The sequence below is a fragment of the Dermacentor silvarum genome, chromosome 11, assembly GCF_013339745.2.
Source record: "Dermacentor silvarum isolate Dsil-2018 chromosome 11, BIME_Dsil_1.4, whole genome shotgun sequence".
Lineage (NCBI taxonomy): Eukaryota > Metazoa > Arthropoda > Arachnida > Ixodida > Ixodidae > Dermacentor > Dermacentor silvarum.
The window spans coordinates 48,464,088-48,486,518 of NC_051164.1; the positions used below are offsets into that span (position 1 = coordinate 48,464,088).

General features: G+C 45.9%; 1 protein-coding gene across 9 annotated transcripts in view; it reads right to left on the minus strand.

Annotated features, from left to right (window-relative positions):
- Positions 1-20,758, minus strand: part of LOC119434060 (uncharacterized) — a 65,347-nt gene extending 44,589 nt beyond the window's left edge. For all 9 annotated transcript variants that reach the window (XR_007464184.1, XR_007464183.1, XR_007464182.1 and 6 more), the window contains exons 1-2: positions 20,654-20,758; positions 14,475-14,599 (exon numbers count right to left, since the gene is read on the minus strand). The gene's annotated coding sequence lies outside the window, so the exon portion shown is untranslated. The remainder of the gene's footprint in view (positions 1-14,474; positions 14,600-20,653) is intronic.
- Between the last annotated feature and the right edge of the window lie 1,673 nt (positions 20,759-22,431).

Below are 22,431 nucleotides of genomic sequence, written 5' to 3' on the forward strand. Positions count from 1 at the left end.
GGCTGAGAAGTGCGCACAAAATTTTATTTAATGGACTGCACTGTGCCGACGTATTATGACTCAAGTGGTTGCATGTATTTTTTTCCATTCAGACCCCATAAGATCAGTGGGACAAGTGAGTCCCACTTTTCAAAAACGTTGTCGCAGTTTCACCTGAAAGGCGAAGCATCAATTGCGATAGCAAATTTGTAGAGAGCTATACGGAGTAATGATAGTAGCTTTATCAGCTGTATAAACTTGGACATGCAGCAGCACTGGCAACACGCAGAACTGTTGTCGACGCCGTCGGCGTTTTGCCCGCGTTCGCACAAAATGCGTCGGCGTTGGTGACTGTTGCCGGAGCCTCTGATATAAATAGGCACTTGGTGCCGCAGCTAAACGTCACCTCCCTTCCCTCCCCCTCCCCACGGCCTTTCGTGCGTCAAAAGAAGGCTCGTTTGCTCTACATATATGGTGATTGTAAAGGAGGAAAGAGACGCCTACTTCTGCAGCCCTTAAGGGAGCACGGCACAGAACGCGCGTTTGTTCTCCGCCGTGCGTTCACTCCCCGTGAAAGCGCGCGTCCCTCGCGCCCTTTCTTTCGCACATACAGCGTTCGGCGGCGCGCGGCGACGATTTCATCTCCATTGACGTCATATGGAACCTCACGGCGACGGCGACGGCGACGCCGGCGGCAGAAATCTGCTTTGGAGTGTCCATATAATTGCTATCGCAATAAAAAAAAAAGCCATGTATTTTCAGTGGCACAAAAACATCCCACTTTTTTACAAATGACCGTGCTATTGTATAAAGGTGACATCAGTTGCAAATTACTTTTAAGCTCCTCATTTAAGCCCGTTTCACATGGTGCGATATTGCAGTGCGTTTTTCGCAGCTACGATTTCCGCAGATGCGAAATTCGCAATTCCGTTTCACGTGGATCTACGGCAGCTGTGTTTTTCGCATACTCGTTAAGCATTTTGACTGGCGATAACATATGAGCGAGCGGCCTCCTATTGGTCATCTGTTTCCACCACTACAGTGGCCACCAACGCATCTGCGTTCTTCGCAGAGAAGTTCAGCACGCCGAACATCGAAAAAACGCACGCTCGAAGGGTCCGGCAGCCTATTTTCCGCAGCTGCGAATTCGCCCGTGCGAATTCGCAGGCAAAATCGCGCCATGTGAAACGGGCTTTACTCGTACCACCCAAAAAATTTCAAAACTTTTGTTTCATAAGGGAAGTGTTCGAAAATAATTTAGCGGTGAGACCGTATTGGGTTAAAAAGAGCGATGGTACGAAAAATGTTAGGCGTAACGATAAGAGACAGGAAGAGAGCTATGTGGATCAGAGAACAAACAGGGATAGCCGATATTCTAGTTGACATTAAGCGGAAGAAATGGAGCTGGGCAGGCCATGTGATGCGTAGGATGGATAACCGGTGGACCATTAGGGTTACAGAATGGATACCAAGAGAAGGGAAGCGCAGTCGAGGACGCCAGAAAGTCAGGTGGGATGATGAGGTTAGGAAATTTACAGGCGCAAGTGGGAATTAGCTAGCGCAAGACAGGGGTAATTGGAGATCGCAGGGACAGGCCTTCGTCCTGCAGTGGACATAAAGAAAAATAGGCTGATGACGACGAAGGCATCTGCAAACTAAACAACTTCGGCTTCTCTAACATCCAATAAGGATCAATAGGGAACAAAGTATGGCATCAAATTCTTTTTGTACGTGCATAAATATTGCACTCATCCATATTTCTTCTTTTAATTCAACCGCTCATTATTTAACCTTAACGGCTGCTACGAACACTGATGTACACTTTATCTTGCAGACGTTCGGAAGTCGTCAACCCCAGCTATAACAGTATCGTGGAATCCACAACCGAGGCAATAACAAAGGGCAAAATATAATTGAAAACGATAGGAATTGTTCAAAATACGGCGCCAGGAAAGCATAATGTATTTTCATCCGGTGCTGCAGAACGACTAAAACATCATAGGCAATGTGCAGGCACAGGCATCAAGAGAGCAGTGCTACACTTCTACTCGCTGGAGATGCAAGTGTCGAAATTTTCACTAAGTTTCAAATATGGACAGAGTACAGATACATATTAAGAGTGCTGCAGAGTGGTTTTAGAATCGCCAGAGGCCTCGAACATTACGTGTTTAAATCGCACACTATATAGATATAGCCAAGAAAGAGTATAGGTTACTTACTATATAGAGTGATCATTTTTAAGGTCTTCGGAAGGTTTGCGGATAGTATACAATTCTTGTGCTTGAGCTGTGGTATTCGAAGAGGCGGGCATTTGCTTGCAAGACGTTAGTTAGTTAGATTGGGTTTATTGGCGCAAAAGCGACTTAGGCTTTGCTGCGCCAGTCACAGGGTGTTAAAGTCAGTGATAGAAAAGGGTAAGACATGCGTTATTTAGAGTCTGTTCAAAGAGCCTACTTCGTCCAAAAAATTCACTACATCTGTAAAAGGGACAAGGGGATCGTCTCCCAGAATGAGAATGGGGTGTAGTGGTATATGTGAATCGTATAGATCGTGGAAATGTTTTTGTCTTTGTCTTTCAATATGTGGGCATGTAATTAGAATGTGTAGTACCGTAAGTGGTTCTTGACATTTATCACATACCGGTTGTGCTTCCTTTGTGAGTAGATAATTGTGCGTGAGGTGTGTGTGCCCTATTCGGAGTCTGGCTAAAATTACCTCCATGAAGCGTTCTTGGTGATAGCAGGTTTTCCATTCACCTAGTACCGGTTTGATGATGTGCAATTTATTATTAGTGTTCATGTTCCAATGACATTGCCATTTGTTATTTAGTGCTCTGCAAATAGCTCGAAGCCCATCCTTCAAAGGTAGCTTTATTTTAGATATAGTTTTGTGTTTCGCATTAGCAGCGCACATATCCGCCTTTTCATTTCCTTGGATCCCAACGTGACTTGGGACCCAGCAGAAACGAATTGAGTGGTTTTGATTTACGCGTGACAGTGTGTGTAGGATGTCGCCGATGAGAGGTTTTTGCTCCGATTTTAAGTTAAGGGCTCTTAGAGTACTTAGGGAGTCTGTGTAAATGACTGATTTCTTGTGTTTTCCATTTACAACTTCTTGCACTGCCATCCACAGAGCATAACATTCGGCTGTGAAAACAAAGACGAATAGGGGGAGTTTAACAGTCTGTTCCCATGTTCCTGATATGACACTGCTTCCCACGTAATCACGTGTCTTTGAACCGTCTGTGTAAAACTCGTTGTAAGTACTATATGTTTCTTGTATTGTGCGGAACTCTTGTATCATGTGCTCCTGTGGGGTATCCTGTTTCTTAAGGTGTGTTAGTAATAAATCTAGAAAACGTGTAAAGTCGCACCAGGGGGCTAATCTGGATGGCTTCTCTGCAACATAAAGTGCCCCTTTTGGGATACTGCACTCGTGACACTTTTCTTCGAATCGAAGTATGAGAGGTTTGATGGCATGTGGTTTGTTAGTGTAGTGTATTCGTGTGGTACAGTATGCGACAATGTCATAGTATATATGTTCTGGTGATGATCGAACTCTGAGAACGTAAGTTAGCATGAGTTGTGTTCTTCTTTCTTCCAGCGATGGCTCGTTAGTTTCTGCATACAGACTAGGAACAGCGGAAGTTCTGTAGGCACCAGTTGCTAAGCGTAGCCCTAGATTGTGTACTGGATCTAGTCGCGCGAGGTAAGACTGTCTGGCTGACCCATAGACTACACAACCGTAGTCTATTTTGCTGCGTACCAAAGATCGGTATATATGCAGGAGGCATTTCCGGTCAGAGCCCCAGCGTTTGCGTAATAAGACTTTAAGTATGTTCAGTGCATTGTTGGCTTTTATTTTCAAACTGTTTATGTGTGCTATAAAGTTTAGCTTCTTATCAAACATAACGCCTAGAAACTTGTGTTCTTTTCTAACTGGTAGAACAGATTGGTGCATCTTCAGAACAGGGTCTGGATATAAGCCCCTTTTTTGGGAGAAGACCACAACGACAGTTTTTTCAGTGGAGAAACGAAAACCGTTTTCGGTTGCCCATTGTGTTAGTTTATTTAGTGCGATTTGAACTTGTCGTTCGCAGGTTTGATCCTCGGCACGCAATTTGGAGATCGTCAACGTATAATGAATGCATGAGAGAAGATGGAATTATTCTATTTACGGAGTTCATTTTCACCACGAACAGAGTTGTACTTAGTATACATCCCTGGGGTACACCATTTTCCTGGACGAATACGCGTGACAACGCCGTTCCTAGACGGACTTGAAATGTTCGGTCACACAGAAAGTCGGCTAGACACTTGAGCATTTTTCCATGGATCCCTAGATCCGCCAGATCTCTTAGTATGCTAAATCTCCAAGTGGTGTCGTATGCTTTTTCCAGGTCAAAGAAAACTGTAAGGCAGTGCTGTTTATGCAGAAAAGCATTCCGTATTTCTTGTTCTAGTCGGACAAGGTGATCGGTTGTTGAGCAGTTCTTTTTATACCCGCACTGGTGAATGTCTATCATGTTTTGTGTTTCAAGAATGAATGTCAGCCTTCTATTTATAATGCTTTCGTAGGATTTTGCTAAGCAGCTTGTCAGAGCAATGGGTCGGTAGCTGCTGGGAGATGTAGGCGGTTTTCCGGCTTTCAGGAAAGGTACTATGATTGCGTTTTTCCAGGATTTTGGTATTATGCCTGTATCCCATATTTTGTTGAAAAATTCTAGTAGAGATTTTACGGATGCCAGTGAAAGGTGGGAAAGCATTGAATAATGAATGCGGTCATGACCAACTGCTGTTTTCTTGCCAGCAGAAAGTACCCTGTTTAATTCCTGAAGTGTTACGGGAGCATTGTAGGGTCCACTTGATGTCCATGTAATAGGCAGTTTCTGTTTCTCTGCGGACTGTTTGTATTTTAGAAATGTATCAGAGTAGTTCGCTGAGCTGGAAACATTATAAAAGTGTTCACCTAGTATGTCAGCTTGTTCGTGTAGTGTTGTCTGTATGCCTGGGGCTGTCAGTAGAGGTACTGTATAGGACGAATAACCTCCCCTGAACTTCCTCAGCTAATCCCACAACTTTTTGGATGTGATTGAACTATTTATTGAGGTCACGTATAGTTGCCATGATGATTTTTCTGCTTGCCTCTGGACGTATCGCGCTTTGGCTTTAGCCTGTCTGAAGTTTATCAGGTTGTTATAAGTGGGGTACCTTCTCAGTATACCCCAAGCCTTATTTTGCTGTTTCTTTGCTTGTGTGCACTCTGGGGTCCACCAGGGGTTTAGCTTCTTTCGCACAATGTTTGATGATTGGGGTATTGCCTTTTCTGCTGCTGCTATTAGGACTGCTGTGAGTTTTTCATTCATATCATCTATGTTTAGTTCCGTTAAAAGGACGTCTTCAAGTTTTGCGGTCTCCGTAAATAGAGGCCAGTCTGCGTGTTGTAACTTCCAGCGACGTGGTTTAGAGCTTATGATAGGTAATGGGGATGAAAGTTTGATGACTGCTGGCAAATGATCACTTCCATATGAAGTGTCCAGGACTTCCCACTTAAAATCATTAAAAACACATGGTGAGCAGAAGGCTAAATCGAGACAACTAAAGTTTCGTGAGGTAGGCGAGAAATAGGTTGGTGCACCTGAGTTTAAAAGACAAACATTATTTGATAAAATGAAATCTTCAATAAGCTGCCCTCTTTGGTCAGTTTTATCGCTGCCCCAAAGAGCAGAATGTGCATTAAAATCTCCAACTAAAAGAAAAGGCTCAGGCAGCTGTTGTATTAGGTCTTCCATCTCTCTAACCGTAACGTGGGCATGAGGTGGAATATAAGTTGAACAGATGGTAATAGTTTTATATGAGAGAACAGTGATGGCTACAGCCTCGAGAGAGGTATTTAATGGAACGTTTCGGGTAGGAGTGCCACCTTGCACGACTATAGCAACTCCTCCTGACAAACGACTAGACTGTTCGCGGTCCTTTCGGACGATCGTGAAACCTTTGAGCAATTGACTATTTTAGGGCCTAAATTCGTTTCCTGTAGGCAAAATGCGACTGGCGAGAACTTATTTGTTATGTCTTTAATGTCACCTAAGTTATGAATCAGGCCTCTACAATTCCAGTGCACGATAAAAGCCATAGTGGCGGAATTGAGAATGTTAATTTATGTGTATGAACTCAAAGGTTTTAGGTGACATGAGTTAAAGGGATTGAACTAATGTGAGAGCGGTAACCGTTCAGATTACCGGTTCCTTTTTTGGCGCAGTTACTAAGAGTTTATCTTTCTTAGTGCGCTCCAGAGAGCGCTGATCTTTTGGCGTCGAGGACGCTGGAGATTTTGTGTCGATCTCCATAGCCTTCTCGGAGGCGCTGGATGATCGAGAACCAGGCACTGAGACGCGCGTGTCAGGCCTTGGAGTTCGATTTAGCCTAGGGCCCTGCGAAACCGGGGTCTGCAGGCCCATCTTGGATGACGATGGAGCAGCACTGACTGCTGCTACCAAGGGGGCGGATGGAGTTACTACTGGGCCACTGACTGTTATCCCTGTAGACCCCTGAGACCACTGTGGCGCTGCCCCCTGCCGCGCCGCACTGGCATAGGATGTTTGAGGTAAGTGCGATAGTTTTTTTTCCTTGCTTCATAAAATGAAATCTTCTCTTTCACCGTGAGTGCAATTATCTCCTTTCTTCCAGCAAGGGCAAGATCGTGAATACGCTGGATGATCTCCCTTGCAGTTTGTACAGTGTGGAGGAGCATTGCAGTTGTCCGACTGGTGATCATTGGCACTACACTTTGCACATGTTGATTTCCCTCTGCATGATTGTGAAGCATGTCCGAACCTCTGGCACTTGAAACACCGCCTCGGGTTGGGGATATACGGTCTCACGTTGATTTTCACATATCCTGCTTCAAGTGAACTAGACACAATACTCGTAGCAAAGGCAAGTATGACGTGCTTGGTGGGGATTTGTTCGTCGTTTCTTCGGAGAGTTATTCTTTGAACCTTGATTACATTTTGTTCTTGGAACCCTTCAAGGAGTTCTTCATCACTCAGATTTAAGAAATCTTCTTCTGATATCACGCCCCTGCTTGTGTTTAGAGAACGGTGTGCTGAGAGTGTGACTGATATCACCGATATTGGTGAGATCAGCCAGCTTTTCCACTTGGTCTTTGGTTTTGAGTTCGAGGAGGAGGTCCCCACTTGACATCTTTGAGGCCTTGTATTGTTTCCCAATTTTTTCTACGAGGCATTTCGACACTAAGAATGGTGATAGCTTTCTTACAGGAGTGGTTCCTTCACTGTGCATTACGTGGTAACGTGGGAATGTTTCTGGGTTGCTTCGAAAAGTAAAATCAAAAGTTGCTTCGGTGCACCCTCTTTTGTTAGGGCGATCTGGCAGGGGGAGGGGGATGCATTTGCCATGACATTCTTTGAATATTCGGCGGCGATGGTAGCCACCCGCCACCGAGCCCAACAAGGGGACGCTACGAGGTTAGGAAAATACCTGTAGACGCCAGCTATGCAACGCCGCTATAACCTAATATATGTACCCAAGATTGGATAGATACACACGGTTAACCCTTGCTGCCTGGAAACACGAGAAGTAAACGAAGTGAGTAGAAGACAGGAAAGCTTGAAAGTGAGAGGGAAATACGAAGACTTGAGAGGGGGACAGGAAAAGGCAACTACCGATTTCCCCATGAAGCAGAGGCCAAAGGGGTGTGTTGCCTTCGCCGAGGGGCCTTAAAGGTCCAAACACCCGGCATCGGCTCAACCCCCAGGATCCCCCTTGCCCCGGACACGGCTAAGCCGCGCAGGGCTACACGCGGGAGGGTCCAACCCTCGTGTGCTCGGGTAAGTGGTATCGAAACACACCAAACGCCTGCTGACGCAGACGCCCCTGCGGGGCTTGGAAGACGTATCCACTTCAAATGATTTTCCAGGATATACATGGGCGTTTCATTTACTTTCGTCCTCCAATTCGTAAAAGAGTGTTCTGTAAAAAAAAAATCACCAGCCCTTCCTCTGTCGAGAAAATGGTGGTGAGCTTTTCGTGCGTGTATTTGATCTTCGTCAGGGTAACATTCGTAAGCCGTCGGATCGGGATTCTCTGCTCGTCGCTGACGGCGGGCTTCGGCTTAGGACGCCCTCGCATCGGGATCATCGGCTAGGGAAGCCCTCACGCTAGAATTGGCACGTCGACGACGAGCCCTTTCCCGAGCGAGTTCACGCCGGCGTTCATCAAACGCAGCTTGCTCCTTGGCAGAGCGCACCACGCGTGGGCTTCCCATCGGTTCGCCGAACCTGATCGAGGCGAGGGAAGCCCGGAAGAGCGCGCGCCAACCCGCTTTCCTTCCATGTCCCTGGGGCCTCGCGACACACCAAATGAACCTGATTGGTCGCGCGCGTGTCACGTGATTCGTGTGTCACGTGAGCACGCGTGTAGCATATCCAATGCGGGTGTGCGCCGCACGTGATTTCTTTCTTTTTTTCTCTACTTCTTTCTGTCTTCCTTCCTTTCTTTATTTCTTTCTGTGTTTCTTTCGATCTTTTCTTTCTTTCTTTCTTTCTTTCTTCCTTCCTTTCTTGCTTTCTTTCTTTCTGTTTTACTTTCTTGTCCCTGGTATGTGCCATTGAGCTTGGACCCTCTCGGCACTATCATCAGGATCGGCCCACTTTTCAGCGTGACACCACCACCGCGGACACTTGTGAGCCTATAAAGCTTCGCTTAAAACGTAAGTGGAACAGCAGGGCATTTTTATGGCTCGTTTGATGGCGCATATCTCGAAACTGTTGTCATTCTGGTAATTATTTCCAAGCGAATACGCCTTGCAAGCTCACCGGCTACAATTCGTAAATTAACATATGGACCGTAAAGTAATTCATTACTGAGGTAATCAGTGATGTTTTGTTAATTAGTTAAATAGTGCGAGTAATGTCCGCCTCCCTGAATAATACAGCTCAAGCACTAGAACTACGTTATCTGCAACAGCCAATATTTAAGTATTCCGTAAAACTTAAAAATTATTACATCGTATGGAGCATTTGTATAAATTAGTGCTGCATACGAAAATGCAAACAAGGAGAGTTTGTGGCCAGGCCTCAGCGAAGGCACCGTAGAGTTTTTATAGGGGAAATACGCGAAGTAAGCGTTTCAGCTGACACGGTGAAAAAAAAGTTATGACGCTGTGTAGATGTCGTGGAGAGTGCGTGCAATAGTTGCTCATCGTCAGCGCTCCTATTCGTGGTATAAGCCAGAAAAGTATAAAGGAGACCAGAGGCAAGTAAGGTAAGTTATAATATTTCGTATCGAGGAATTTGTCTGGTGTTATAGCGATGTTTTCTGTGTTTAATGCATGGACATAGCATTGTTTTCCTAGCGCGTAGTCAGAAAGAGGCATACTTTTGTTGCAGACAAATGTGGAAAGCAGGGCGAATCTCAATGGTTTCCTTTTAGTGTAGAGGAATCGGGCTTCGTAATGTTTATTATACGACTCATGACCCAGTCACAATACACCAATAGAAGTGATGCGTCGTGGGTCGGTGGACTTTAAATACTAAGTAACGGGAATCGCAGAGAGATACAACTTCACAGTTAACCATAAAGAAATAATGTAAGTGAAAAGCAATAGAAATTCTGCCATTTTAAAACGTAAAGCGCTGTATTGCGCGGATAATGGTTCCATGTATTACGTTTTTTTTTTCTTTCCTTTGCGTCAAAGACGCAGGAATGAACATCAACCGCTTCAAGAACGCAATGCTCAAAACAGATTCCATATTGGGCGTGGGATCTGCATTTTTAAATGATAATTCAAAGGCCAGTTCCCTACCGTTCGAAGCCAGATGAGGCTGAGCGCGTAGACAAATTTTAGATGAAGACGACTTGTGCATAGCATGTGTAAATGTCGCAAATGCCATTGAGCATTTCCTCGTATAATGTCAGTGTCCGCATCCAGCTATAAATGCGAAAGAATAGTGTCCAAGCATAACGCTTCGGGCTGTCGGTAAGTTAATCTGCAGCGAAGATTAGAAAACGGCAGAAGCAAGATTGGTAGACAAAAGAAACGTTCTACAAAGCGGCGTTTCTATTGCGAATAATGCAGTTTAGTGCGTACAGGTATTTGCAACTTTAGATGCACCACAAAGTTTTTAAAAGGCGAGCTTGATGGCATGTGCCATTACCCGTTTCAAAGGGGATGCCCCTGTCTGCATCCTGAGTAGCGTGCGTGAACCCGTCATTGGTCCCACAATTAAACAAGCAATTGCGGTAACCAGAACCGAGCCACTCCGTTTCATTCTGTCGAATTCATGTAACCCTAGCGTTACGTCTATGAACACAATCTTAAATGTACGTTAACGTTTTATTACGATAGAAATTGCATGGTCACTCCAGCCACATTTCTGCCGTCGGCGTCACCGTCGCCGTGAGGTTCTGTATAAAGTCTAAGAGCAATAAAATGACCGCGCCTTATGTTATGTGCGAGTGATAGCGTGCGAGAGTGAGCCGGCGATCGCGGCTCAATCTCGAGCACGTAAGGGGAGAAAGTGGGAAGGAAGTGCGCCGTCTTCCGTCACGCGCAACGCTCCGGTATTAACCCTTTTCGCGGAGCAGTTTGCTCTAGAGGAACGAGATGGCGCTTTCGGCCGTGCGCCATACGTTGCCTCAGCGAATGCGCACGAATGCGAAACCATTACTGCTTCTGCACTGCTACTGTGCGAACAGCTGTCGAAAATGCAACTGGGTGTGCGCTAATGCACTCTGCCCAATTCATACTGCAAAATGTGTAACTATAAAGGGAAGACGTGTGCGGTAGTTCGCTGCAAAAATAGTGATTCACATATTAATGAATGGAATCAACCTGTGTCACCGCTGCTACATAAGGGCTGCCTGTGTTGCCGCCCTTCGCGATGCACGGCTTTCCTCAAGGATAAAAAAAATATAATTCATCCGCCTGCGCTGTATAGCTAACCTCCAAAGAAAGGACTTCCACTCCGGAACGCCTGAATCCCAACATCATATTCTACCGCTTTCCTTCAAGGCCTCACGAAGCGGAGCGTCGGACGCGCTGGATAACTTCACTACCCCACTACGAGTAGGACAGGTTTGAGAGTTAAATGTGCTCATCCTTGACCTCAAACCAGCACGTTGAGGCAGCGCAGCAAGATTCAACACATCGATGTTCGAGTGCTGTCATTAAAAGCTACATCAAGCAAGCAGCGCACGAGCTCGCGCTGCAGCGCGATTCGCACGTATATAGTACGTTACTGCGAGCTCATATGCATTACATCAGTTATTTATCAGTTGCTAAAGAGACAGGTGGCCGCTACTACAGCGCAGGCATGACTACTTGTCTAGCGGCATGCAGTCAAAAAAGATTGCAGGAGACCCGCCGTTTCGCAGCATGCTGAAAGACCGCTGCCGTCGCGGCGCGTACCACCGTCATGCGCTCGAATAGTTCCGTACACATGATGTCTGCTTATCACTGCTAGTGAATTCATTTATCGCAAGCATTTCCTCACGTTTGTGCGCCTTAATCTAGCAGCGTGCAAACCTTACATGAAGTTCAACTTCGTACGCGACTCGCTTCACTTGCGATTGACACCGCGCTATAACTTCGCCGCTTATTTCTTGAACGGCGTACACGTATTCGGCGTTGCATAATTTCTTGCCTTCAGGCAGCGTGCCACCCCTAAAAAAATCTTCGGTGCCCGATATTCGCTGCAGGCCGTGGTACAACACAACAGAAAGTGGCGGGTCCATATTGTAAACGTGCTTTCCGAAGCAGACGACCGAACTTGGTATTACCCAGTTTAGGACAGAGGGCGCTCTTTAGCACCATTTTCGCAACGGCCCGTGGGGAAAGCAGGAGCCCCATAAAAGCGCCGTGCGGGAATCAGAAGGAGGATCAGACCGCGCCGGTGAAGAGATGTCTGCGGAAGAAGGGGATTCTCCGGCAAGCTAGTCGACGAGTTCTTCGAGCGTCTGCATTTCCGGAAGAAGTTCCTTCTTGGAGATTTGCCTCGAGCTACGCCGAAATTGTCGAGCTCAAGACCAGTACGGGTGAATACGAGTGGACACTTTGTGTTCCTATTCATTCTGTATTGTACGTGTGGGACTCTTTGTGCCTTTCGCTAATTATTTTCCAGAGTTTATTAGCACCCATCTGAATTGCATGTGTTGTGCCTAGCCGAAGTGTGTGTGTGTGTGTGTGTGTGCGTGTGCGTGTGCGTGTGCGTGCGTGCGTGTGTGTGTGTGTGTGTGTGTGTGTGTGTGTGTGTGTGTGTGTGTGTGTGTGTGTGTGTGTGTGTGTGTGTGTGTGTGTGTGTGTGTGTGTGTGTGTGTGTGTGTGTGTGTGTGTGTGTGTGTGTGTGTGTGTGTGTTTGTACCTGCCTTTTTACAAGAATATATTTTGTTGTGTTTTGGCAACTCTGGGCTCTGACTCAGTCTTTGGACCACAACGGGCGTTCGCTGGCGCACCAAAGGGCCCCTTATTAATTGTTCTTGCTTTCGTGCGGTTATTTTCGGAAGCTGATAAGTCGGTTTTGGAATTTGGCCCGGCGTTGGCGCCTCGTTCACGGGATGTGTGACAGCCGCCGATCAAGACTACCGATGAAAATGAAAGTGTGTGTGCGTGTGTCTTTCTTCGGGGTGATCTCCATCACCGGTCAATAGAAATAAAATTTGCTCATACCTTTGATCTAAATTCTGTGTCACCTCTATGTCGTGTGCTAAACTGCTTCGCTGGTAATCAACCTTCACAGCAAATGGCGCGTATTTTTTTGTTACGTAGATCAGACGTGCGCATACTTGGTCCGCATATGAAAGCCACTTGGTGGGTACTTTCATGTAACGTTTGTATGTATATCCAAAAATATATTCGCCGAGATAGTGACGTATTCAACTGACGGACAGCCACGCCAATCCAGGGAAAGTTCGCTTTGTAAAATAAATAAATAATAAATAATAAAATAAATAATGTCAAACTATCAAGGTCACATAATCGACCTTCTTATGCATGGGATGTGCCGCACACTAGTCATCTATAACGTCTTGAATGACTCCAAAGGCGAATATTGCGAGTTGTAAGCCACAGTTACCCATACCTGAGATTCTTCGATCACAACGCGTTGTTTCGGCTCCGTTGCAACATCACCACAACATAACTGTCTCAGTGCTTAAATCAACTAATACGAACTCCTATTTCCCTGTTACTTTGTTATCTTCATCTTGGGGTGCCCGCTTATTCGGCCTTCACACCAGAAAGCAGCGACGAAGGTACTACTGAAAGCTCCTCCGGCGAAGCGACCTAGTTGAACGATTCTGACACTCCCGCGTTCTTTAATGTGTGGTCGTATGTATGTGTTCTTGTTTTACCAGTGAAGCTCTTTAAGCAAGCTGCAAGAAGTATGGTATTTCACAGAAAGCCAGCCGCGCCGTATCCATGGCAACCAGCGACGCCGCAGCCGCCAGAACACCTGGCGCAACCTACTGCCTGTGTACTGCGCATGCGCCGACAGCGAGCAACGGCTATGTAAGCCGGTGCGCGGCGGCGCTCGATCAGATGCAGCCATGGGACGTACAAAGATAGTACGTACTCCCGAAGAAGAAGCGGCGATTCGAGAAGCGAGGCTTGCCGCTGTACGAGAGCGGCAACGGCCGATTTGATAGGGCCGTAATAGGCTAAGAAAGGCCAACCATTACCCAAGTTCAACCTAGTTACAGCTAAGTTCAAACCTTGCTACAACCAAGCTCAACCTAGTTACAACCAAGCTCAGACCTAGCTACAACCAAGTTTAAACCTCGACACAGCCAAGTTCAACCTAGCTACAGCCAAACTGAACCTTGCTACAGCCAAGAAAACGCCAGCAAATCGGCCAGCTTCGCTGTGTCTTAAGCCTTGCGCGGCCGAGTGCGAGCTTACGCCTTTTTTTTTTTACTCTATTTATCTGCCTCTAGGTGTGCTTTTCTTTTTTATCTGTTTCTCTACGCTTCCCCAAAGCAGGGTAGCAAACGGGATCTTCCGGTTAACCTGCCTTCCTTCCGCATCTTATATATAAATATGTCTGATTTCTGTTCCTATTCGTACTACGTGACATATCTCGAATGGGAATTTTACCTTGATGAAATGTAAAAGTTATAGCAAAAGAATATTAGAATTTGTTTGAGCTAAAATTTTGTTCTCTTTGTCTGTGCAAGACCTGTGAACTTATAACGTATGTTGGATATATAATTTGAGTTTAGTTAATTTTAAATTGAATTTAGATTGCTTTTAATAACTGCTGTCTCTCGATTTATCTGTATTTCCTTGCAGTATATTGTATTGGGCCTGCAATTAACCGCATTAGTGATCGGTGGAAATATTAGTTGTTTTTTCCACTTGTGTTGTTGAAAATATAGTTCTATTGATTGATTGGTTGATTATTGATTGGCTGGTTGGTTGATTGATTGATTGATTGATTGATTGATTGCAAAATTAAAATAACAAGGAAGGCTCACCGCATGTCTTCTTGGAAGCGGCTGTGTCCTCCGGTATCCCCACGTGGCTATAGTTTCGAGATCAGCGTTGCCTCACCCGGTCACCATGGTTGCTGCTGCTCCCGCTGTTGCTTTTGTAGCCAGGTCTAGCAGGGCCAACAAAATAGCTCTTATGAAGGCTAGAGACTTGGACATTTCGGTAGTTCATGTCTAAAATAAGAACAGCGCGATAAACAGGGACAAACGAAGAAAGACACACACACAGCGCCGTGTGTGTGTCTTTCTTCATTTGTTCCTGTTTCTCGAGCCGCTCTTATTTTAAAACAGCAGTGTCACCGCATGCATCTCTTGCAATTTCACAAGTATGTGTTTTCTCCCATCCCAAGCCATACAGAAAAAAGCTGACCCGTTGGCAAGCTAGGTACCAAAATAAAGCGCGGTGGATTATCCGGAGTACTAAACAAACCAGTGCTAACAGAGAAATTACGGCGTTGCCCTGAAGTTCGCGGAAATGCACAAGCGACACTTTGCACAAAGATGGCCCCACGTGGTCAGCCTGCCCGACGGAAGCAAGAAAGTTTGTCTCAAGCGCAAGATCGAGTCGCCAGAACCCGAAGCCCCAGGCAAGCATACATTTGTGCTGATATGCGCATGATCACACTATGTTGTAGCCTTGCGCATTCTGTGTAATTACTTGTATTTATCACGACGCAGTGTTTTTCATCATGTGCCACAGATGTACGGACACAGGCACCATGTATTGTATCACTAGCTCAAGGTGCTCATCACGAAATACTCTTTTTTTTTCGGCTTAATCTCCATGAGTGGCTGTTATTGCGAAAAAATGTGGAGCAGAATGCAAGGTCAATAACATACGAATAGATTTCGATGGAAATTCACAGATGGAACGAAAAAAAATCTGCTCAATGGATTTCGAAAGCAATGTATGATGATGCGGCAAGGACGTGTGCTTGCTAATCACAGGAAACTTGAAGAAAATGCGAAAGTTCTGCTGGTTGCACTTCGTTCTTCGAGGCTTCCTTTCTTTAACAGTGAGGGGATTCAGACATATCTGGACTGTCGATAGGAAGCAATGTGAGAACACGGCTTTAGAGAAACAGCCTTGGAAACTGTAGCCTGAAATGGCTAGCTGCTTGGATAGCAAAGTATAGCTGATACAGCTTATTGAGAACAGCCACTGTGCTAAGATAAACAGTTGTTTCAAAAAATTCAAATTTTTGGGAACATAGAAAGAACAGTGTGGCAATTCTGGCCACATAATCTTTAGGTTTCCTAGGTTCTCTGTTCTTTCACTAAATTATTCTGTTGGTGTTTTTTCCTCAATATGCAAAAACGCTTATTAGTTCAGTGTTATGGGAGTTGAAAAAATTCTCGTCTCCTGACTGCAGTGTTTAGGGAGTACGAAATCTATTTAGTGGAGCTTAGAAAGCTTTTTTTTTTGGGGGGGGGGGGGGGGGGTGCGAGACTTATTTAGCGGAGTTTAGGAGAGTTTTTGGGAGTGCGACAGTTTTTGAATGGAGTTTAGCTTTTGGAAGTACGAGAGTTATTTAGTGGAGTTTATGAGAGTTTTGGGGAGCACGAAAGGTATTTAGTGAGCGTAGGAGAGTTTTTGTTGGTACGAGAGTTATTGAGTGGTTTTGAGGAGTGTTTCTGGCAATAGGAGAGTTATTAATGTAGGTTCTTGCGAGTATGAGAGCTATTTAGTGGAGCTTAGGAGAGTTTTAGGGAATACGAGCACCTCCATTTCTCGTTTCCGAGTTTAGGAGAGTTTTAGGGAATACGAGCACCTCCATTTCTCATTTCCGAATTTTTACCGGTCACCATGGAACGGGCAGAAATCAACCAGTGCCGAGGTCGAACAATATTTCCTAGATGTGCAAATTGGCTCATCACGAATTTATGGGCCAGTTGGTCGAACATTCTTTTTTTGAGTAGGTTTATCACCTTTAGAAATTTGTTTTCGGCGCGTGAATGGTATTTTTTTTTCTTTCTTTCCTTTTGCCTCTGCCATGCGAGTCTCGGATACAATGCGCCTCTCGGTTCATACCAGTGATTTAAATATTCCAACTAATATATCCCGATCTGCGCACAATAAATGCGTCAGTAAATGGCGTGTCTTTCTCCAATTTTGAGTTCTCGTCTGTGCTGAATTGCAGCCCAAAGAGAGATACGAAGTGTGATGTAGCGGTAACTAAGTGACTAGCGTGGTTTAACGTCCCAAAGCAACACTGAGGCTACAGCAAGCGCCGTAGAGAGGGCTCCTGCTTAAATTCGACCACCTGGATTTTTGTAAGGTACACCTAAGCGCTCACAATAAGGCTGTCATAGCTACAACCACGCATGCTACATTGATAAGGAGGAAGACCCAAGAGACGCACTAATTGATAGATTGATAGTTTCGCGACTAGTACTTGCGAGCGTCACACATCGCGTAGTAGTTTAGGGTTTGCTTGGTTTTGTAAGCTTTTCTTCTCGAATATAAAAAATAAGAAGTCGCTGCTTCACCCGAAAGGTGAAGCATTGGGTGCGATAGCAAAGTACTAAGCAACTACATGAAACGAGGGTCGTAGTTTTATCGGCCGTACGAATTGCCGTAAACATTCGCTTCCTAATTAAATTAACACGCAGAGTGTCGCCATGAACAGATCCCACTAGATCGCCATCGAAAGTTGAAATTACGCGATATCAAACATTAAACGCACGAGAACAGCCGCCGGCCATTTGGGCTCGCCTAAACTTTGCAGGCACCAAAAATTCCTCGAAGATAGAGCACGCGAGGCCGCGTTCTCACATGGTTCTGCGGCGCCATGCGCAGCAACGGCCTGGCCAGAAGACAACACGCACGCTCACCTGGCCCCCATTCCCTACCCGTAGCACGCACTTGATCCCGTTACCACGCCCTATCACCCTTGCGCACAACACTGGGCGAGCGGGAAGAAGGCGCGCATCAAACCACCATCATTCTTGGTTCACCCTGGCACGCTTTCCATTGCAGCCACAGCATACGGCGCGCGGGGTTCGATGGAATGTTATCACCCTTGGACTTTATACGGAACCTCACGTCGACGGCGACGACGTGGGCGAAAATTCGCCTGCAGTGCCCCTATAATTTATATCTCAATAAAATGTTCCCAGTGCAGATGACAGTCGGGAAAGTCGTCAACACGGTACTCAAGCTAAGACTGAATGATCGCAACAGTAAACACCCTGTAAGCGCTTGTATCAAAGGCGACTTTTCCTTGTTAACCCAGATACAGGAAATAGGTTCTGCAAAAATCCGAAAGGTGCATTATTATTGGTGAAATCGAAATAATGACATGTACCCGAGTTGTAGCACGACGCGACAAATGAGAGCCAGAATTTTTTTTTTCGGATGGAAGGCTTGCCTGCGGAATAAAAGGTTCGTCCTGGTCCGGTGATGAAAAACCCGGGACCAACGCCTTTCCGGAGCGGTCGCTCTACCATTCCCACTATACAGCCAGCAGATCTCCGAGCGGAGTCCAATGAATCTTCAGCTAAATTTTACTTCTAGCATGCACAAACTCCAATGGCGACTATTCCCCGTATAGATGGCTTGCACTGACGTCATTGTAGCCGCCTTGTTGGTGCACCAACACGATGATAAGCTGGGTCCGTAACGTCACGTGAAAGCTTTCAATAAGATGGATTGGACTGAAGTGCTCGTAGTCGCCATGTTGGTGCCCCAAAACGGTGATAAGGTGGGTGCGTGACGTCACAGTGAAAGCTATCGATTGTACCTTCAAACCTCTCGCACAAGTAAGACTTTCGTAGCCTTTGCAGCGCGCGCAGAAACGAGCACTCTGTAATTAGTACAGCTACAACGCAAAGCACTAGTGTTCGTAGAAGACCCAGTTTGAATGACAGTATTAGGGGTTCTTGATATCTGAAGAAACCAGACTTGTACACGTTACTGGAAAAAATGTAACCGATTACAATTACTTCATTTAAAAGTGTAGTTGATTGCGGTGGCCAATTACTGCCACATGAAAATACTTGAGCAATCACTCAGATCGAATGAGAGTTACCTTGACAGAAAAAAGTTGGAATATTTGCTGCGTATTCAAGGACTCAAGCATTTTTATCTAGCATTAAAATGACACAGGACCGAAGAGCACACGTTTGGAGCGCTGTTAGCGCATATTTAAGCCATCGGACATGTCGCCTGCTGCCTGCCGGAATGCTTCTGCTGGTGTACTTACTGACATTAGTGAATTCCTGGACTCTCTCGGAGTTTACCCTGCATCTGCGCGTATGAATTGCTATTGCGTGATTCTCGATGCTCCCGAAAGCGAAGCAACACTAATGTTTCAGCCGTAGCGCCGATAAGAATCGGTGACCGTCAAGTATATATACACACACGGCTCAAGTGTGTCCGCTCTTCATCCCTGCAAAGCCCAACGTATCTTACGTGATCCACTGTTTTGATAACTCAAATTAAAAAAAAACTAATTTAACTCTGGGATTTTACCTGGTAAAACCTACGACATTGGTTATGAGGCACCTGTTTGACCACCTGGGGTTCTTCAATGCGCACTCAATGCACGGGACATCGGCGTTCTTGCATTTCTTCTCCACCGGAATGGGGCCACCACGGCCGGGATTCGATCCCACGACCTCGGGCTTAGGAGCGTAACGCCAAAGCAACTACGCCACCACGGCCGGTGATAACTAAAAATTTTGATTTTTGAACGGGAAACTTGACGCGCAGGTCATTGTAGCGTTTTTAGCATGCTGGAACGAGTCTTCGGTAGTAGATAGTTCAGCAGAATAATTACTAATGAGTTAATTAGTAAACTTATTACATTATAAGTCAAATAACAATTCAGTGTTTAGTTTTCAAATGCATTTTCGATGACCAGAAATAGGGGTGACCAAGGTATTTTAATTTTGCTTGATGTAGAACAGTGCTTGGGTGAGAGAAAAAGAGAAAGCTTTTTAGTGAAAACCAGAATGGTTTGCAGAAGGATTGAAAAGCAGGCGAGTTGGTCTGGGAATTTCGGAGCACCGTACATTTCGAAGCAGTCACGGACATGTTCGCACAGATTGAAATTTCTGCAGCAGCATTCGCGTAGGGCATGCGATCTGATTAGACTGTCGCTATCGTATTGGCGACAACGTTCACGAAGTATCCGATACACGAAGAGCGTCTTGCAGAAAGTGATAACCTGATAAGAGCGACAATCCAGGAGAAAACGGCCACCGGAAGAAAGTGAAAAGAAATACAAAACGATGCGCGCGCAATAATACTCGAACCTACCACCATGCTCGAACCTGCGAAAAAATGCACCGAGTTTGATGCATTCTTATGACAATTCAGGGTGGCCCCAGCTAATGTTAGCAAATCTGATAAAAATAATAAACGATACAATCTACGGTTATTGGACCTGCCTTTTTCGGTCGCCAGTTCCCTTCGGCCACCGGGACAACTACTGCACTTATTACCAGTCTAATTAGAGAAGACACAATAAACGAGATTTTAACTGATGAATGAAGGGCGCGACTCCTGATGGGAGAGCGCGTCCTTTCGGGCCGCTGATGTCGCTACGCGCGGCTGTGTCATCACGCAGCACTTCTCGTATTTCACGTGCTGTACGAGTATTTCAGCGTGGAAAAAAATAATAATTACGGAGGAAATAACGCACTTAGCGTGACTGAATGGGATCGTTTTAGGACAAAATAACACTTTCACATAGGAAATGGCACATTTAGTTCAAGCCTTAAAATTCTTGAACTATACTTAATGAATCAGCCAAGTAATTAGTAGACAAGAATGATCCTGGTGACGGAACACCACAGTGTCACAGAATTTACGTCACAGAAATTTCGAGAGGGGGGGGGGGGCGCCTTCCCGTTTGCAACCCCCCCCCCCCTCCCCTCCCGGTTTCGCCACTGCTCGTCAGTATTCAAGACAGCAAAGCTTCCACAGTTCTACCTCACAAGAAAAAAAATGTGCCTAATACGAGGCCTAGCGAAAGATTATAGCCTTCTAAATTCCATGCTAGACTACGGCTGCTGCAAGATCTTGAATACTAACGAGCCGTTTCCCCTAAAATTGCGGGACCCTGTAGCCACACTGCTGGTAACCAGTGTAGTGTGAGAATACACCCTGAAACACGGTCCCCTGCTACTTGAAACGAAAGAATTTCAGTGCCACTTACCTAGGTTGCTGCCGTGCCGTCCGCTACCACGTCTCTCAGCATTCTGCCACATTGAGCAGCGCACTGCGCATGCTCAGCCATTGCCTAGGCGACCGAGCCCAGTTGCCCTGCGTAACACAGGTCGAGTCACTTTTTTTTTTTTTTTGCGCGTTCAGCACTTATCGCTGTCATCTATCGCATATACTACAGCGAACAATTTATCGGCAGGTTCGTGTTATAGGCACTGCTGAGATTGACTGAACAAAATCGTGGGGCTCAAATGACCGACGCTTGGTGTAACTTGCAACCTTAGGTCGAGTATATGCGGGCTTTTTTTTCTTCGGACACACAGCATGTACATAATGCGTTCTTTGTTACAAGCGCGTCGCCGGCAAAAGCATCCAATACTGGACTATCAAAGGACGGGCGAGATAAAAATATATATAGCCAGTACTCTTCACGCTTAATTGTATCTCGAACAAGGTGCGATGCCGTCTTTCAATGATCCTGCAACTCGAGCAGACAGTACTCCGACTGCATACTGCTTCCGCGTGCGCTAAAAATGCCTTGACGAACTAAACACTGCGTCTTTTATTTAATGAGACAAAGAGAGTGCATGCAAATTATACAACGCAGTGGTTATGCAAATGGAGAGATGCTGACACGATGACCCGTGACGCACGAAAATATGTGCGTACACGTCCCAGCTCTCGTGTTGCAGGGGAACACCTTTCCCTTTGCGGTCGCATTCTTCTAGCATTTCACACACTGCTCAATCGTAGTTCACGCCGTACGCGAGTGTCTGCGTGATGCGGCCATTTCTCTCGGCCACGGCCACCGTCATGCGCATCGTGCGCCGCCTGTCGATTTCACGCACACGTTGGAATCTATGGGAAGATAAAATTTCGCGAAGCTTTTACCTATAAATGCTATAAGACTAAATGCAACGCGCACTATTATCTTTAATGCTATTCTATGCGACGTTTCATCTCGTGCAACGTTTATGCGCCGTGGAGGTCCCAGCTTTAATATCATGCAATCAACCGTTGGCAAACTGGGCCGAAATGCAAACAGCAGTTCATTGCATTGCACACCGCGCGACGTATAGTATAGCCGGTATAGCAGCCACGGTCCGCAAAGTCCAGGAGGTTTCGCAAAGTAAGCATCGCTTTAAGGCTTAGGAGGCACCATGACGACAGGCAGTGAGCATTCACATGGCGACCTCCACGTGACGTCGTTCTCTCCCGGCTTTCGCTCACAAAATGCGCACTTCGCGCATTGAACCCACGTTCCTATTTCATTCATTCATGAAGGAAAAAAACTAAGCAGAGGCCCTGCCCCCTCCGCGCGCTAGGAGAGAAGTGTGGAGGAAGTCACGTGGTATTTTTTGCTGTAGCGGCCATGTTGTCCGAGCACAATGGCGGTTTTGCTACAGTAGTTTTGCTGTGGTGATATGTGCTGATGCGTGTGGCTGCGCCGTAGGGTCTCGTACCGTGGGTGCAGGATTGCGTTAGTGTCCGTGTTTTTGGTCCGCTATGTTATGCAGACTGTGCTGTTCCGGCTGATGTTGGAGCCAGGTGGAGCTGGAAGAAGTAAGAAAGCGCGAAAACGATCGCGCTTGCGACGCCGTACACCTAGTACCACGCCACAGACGATCTGGGCACCTATTTGCCGTCTTCAGTGAATTCATGCTAACATGTCATCACAGACTGAAACCGCTGTGCTTCAGAATATGTACTAATATAAACGTCTTGCGTGTCAGTGATATACAGGGTGTTTCACCGAACACTTTCAAAAAT